A 3,287-nucleotide genomic window follows, 5' to 3' on the forward strand; every position below is an offset into this window, starting at 1 on the left:
CTAAGAATTTACGGCAGCTTTAGTTTAAATTTTGTTAGTTTTTTTGCTACTTATAGCTCAAAACGTTACCGATTACTGTGATTACTTCGGTCACTATTTTCAAAATAATGGTTACATGAGTGTTCTACTATGTAATACTAACAATTTATATTATAGTTGCTTAACGTAATTAAACGTCTGTTAAAATATTTTTGACTCAAAATTAAGTAAAAAAATAACTGTTTAAACACTATTTTTTACACTTTTTTACCATTAAATGGTATCTGATTACAAAATAAGGCATATTTTTTGATATTCTTCACACAAAAATTATTAATAAATTGCTCAATGCACTCTTTTAGTACAAATACTCTACAATACAATTTTGAAATGTAATTTAAAAATTCATAATTTTTATTTAACAGCATTTTAAGGATTAAGGATCAATTTAATTGGTGGGATGATTTTCAAATTCAGAATATTGGTGGGACAAACCTTTTCCTAAAGAGTCGAGACATGTGCTGCAACGCACACTTGGTTTTTTCTCAATGGCGGTTTGCTATTCAAAGAAATGATTTTCTTGCAGCTTTAGACGACCAATTTGGCAGATTTGGCAATAACACATCGTACCTCTTGTTTCAAGTCTCACTTGTATTGACTTGAAGTCAAAAAAAGTAAGGAGTGCAATTTTTTTTTTCCTCTTGTCTCCTGCGCAAAGTAGTTATGCACGATTTGCAGAGTCCTTCTGGTAACCGAGAATCACTGATAGTGACTTGGTCTTGTACAGTTGGCATATTCGATCTGCTTGGAAAACAGCTGTCTTAAACATTTTTTCAGACATAGCAAGCACACAAACTTTCGATTTTCATCATGAATCTTTGCTTGATTTGGTATTGTGTAACTTCACTAAATCAAGCTCTGCCTTTTACAAAATTTAACCTAAATTTATATTGGGTAGCAATCCGCTTAACATACTAATATTTATCAACATACTTATAGTTATTTAAATTAATGATACTTGTCACACTCAATGACAATTTAGAAGAATTCTTATTCGATGAGACAGTCCTACTAACGATTTTTACTGCTCTTCAAAGGACTACTCTGCCCTTCATAACATTTCTCTCTTTAAAGCGTATTGCAATTTTAGAAAACTTTTGACAGAGTTTTTCTCCTTTTGTGCTTCTGCAATAATTTTGATAAAGTTTTTCAAATTTTGTTTCAAAACAACCCTAATTTGTAAAGATTGATTTTCCTCGGACTGGCCCTCCTAACATTTTATCGGTCAGTTATCTTAGTTATCTAAATTTTTTAAGTCAATTATCTTAGTCAATATGTAAAATATTTGGTTTTCTTACGACTTTTCTTTTTTAAGAGAAATAAATATTTTTTGTTTTCTATGTAAGTATCCTTAGAAAAGCTTCTCAATCATTTTTTAGCATTTTTATGCATTTTGGCAGTAATTTATATCTTAGGAAATGCTGATAATTTCACGCTATGCGTAAACAAAATCAAACCACACTTTAAAAAGCAATTCGATATTTTGGTCTATTCAATGAAAGTGGTATGTGTAACAATTAAACAACTATAATAAAAAGTTGTTAGTTTTACATAGTAGAACACTCATGTAACCATTATTTTGAAAATAGTGACCGAAGTAATCACAGTAATCGGTAACGTTTTGAGCTATAAGTAGCAAAAAACTAACAAAATTTAAACTAAAACTGCCATAAATTCTTAACCAGTCAACCAATCCGACTGAAATTTTACCCCATACAAGTGGCGTTCTTGGGTCAGCTAGGTTAGCATAACCGTTAGCATAACCGTCATCATAACCGTGATATATTAATGTCTTACATTTAGTTGTTCCAAATACGTCTTTAAATCATCAGAAGATTTTTTATTTAATTAAACTCGGTAAACATATTTTCTTAATTAGATACTCATGATGGAGGTTTTTGTAAAGCTTTTTCAAAAGCTGTGTCTTACTTGTGTTTTCAGGCGTATTAGGAATAAAAGAATATTATAAAATATAAATATAAAATTACTTCTTACCCCTCTGGAAAGAACTGGAGGGCAAAGAACAGAAGGGCAAAGAGAAAATAAACAAAAAAACAAAAATGAGATTATTTTTTTTGTACATCAACCAATCTTTTGTAGGGCCCATCAAACTATCTTTGGTATTTATTACTTTTTTTACTGATCTTATTGGATTGATGGGTATTTTCAATTATATAACAGCTAAATATTACTTTATTTATATAAGTTTTATGTCTCTAAATTATTTTATCAATTATTTTAGCTGTGATGGCCGAGTGGTTAAGGCGTTTGACTAGAAATCAAATGGGATCTTCCCGCGTAGGTTCGAATCCTACTCATAGCGCACTTTTAGTACTTTTTGTAAAAAAAAAAAATAAAAATTAGATTGAAATACTCTCATTAAAACTTCTGTAGATTTAATATAAAGTCGATTATAACGAAAGTAATAAAAAAAATTTAAGTGGAAAAAAATTACTAAATCAAATCCTTTTGATTATTACTATTGTGCACAATTTATAGTCCAAAATCTTTTCGTGACCCATTTTTTAAAAATACATTCATAAAAAAAAAAAATGTAAAGCGGCTAGATATATGCTAGTTTTTCTATTTCAATCGTTTCTTTTTGGTTTCGATATCAGATAGATAATATATATCGATATGACATAGATAATAGATTTGACATAGATAATAGTTCCTGTAAACAGTGTGTTAAGTTTCTCCACAAACAATAATATACAAAATTTATACTAACAATTCTAATACACCATTTCATTCGCTAAAAGATGAAAAAATTAAAAACGCTTTTACTTTGAAACTTTGCTTTAAGTTTAGGATTTATTGAATATTTTAGCTTACTCAATGGTTCGCATTAGATAAACAACTTGAATATATGTATAATATATATTTGTAATACAAGAAGTTTACTATAAAGTCTTAACATAGTACTCTTAACATAGTCAAGTATAAGATTAACAAAACTAAAGAAACCGTGGCTAGCATACAAAGCATTGTGGGAATATTATAAACCCGGTAGTTTATTTTCGAGAAGCTGAACAGGCTACAGCAGGATTTCTTTTTTACAAATACTACCTATTCGATTTGCCTCTAACGATAAAAACTATGGAGCTGGTCTCCTTTATTCAACATTGAAATAACTTAATTTAGAATTTTTTTTGTACAAATGTTAATTAACTTGATTTATTGTTATATAAACATAAATTTCACTAATATAAGTTAATAATTTTATAACGAAATTACATTTTAATATT

The 3,287-nt window shown here is 28.5% G+C and overlaps 1 non-coding gene across 1 annotated transcript; it reads left to right on the top strand.

Moving 5' to 3' along the window:
- Positions 1 to 2,280: 2,280 nt before the first annotated feature.
- Trnas-aga (transfer RNA serine (anticodon AGA)) lies at positions 2,281 to 2,362 on the top strand. The gene has a single exon. It is a non-coding gene; the product is annotated as a tRNA-Ser (tRNA).
- The last annotated feature ends 925 nt before the right edge of the window (positions 2,363 to 3,287 follow it).

The sequence above is a fragment of the Hydra viridissima genome, unplaced genomic scaffold (assembly GCF_058129835.1).
Source record: "Hydra viridissima isolate aposymbiotic clone 2 unplaced genomic scaffold, HvirCarnegie_v1 scaffold_6, whole genome shotgun sequence".
Taxonomy (NCBI): domain Eukaryota; kingdom Metazoa; phylum Cnidaria; class Hydrozoa; order Anthoathecata; family Hydridae; genus Hydra; species Hydra viridissima.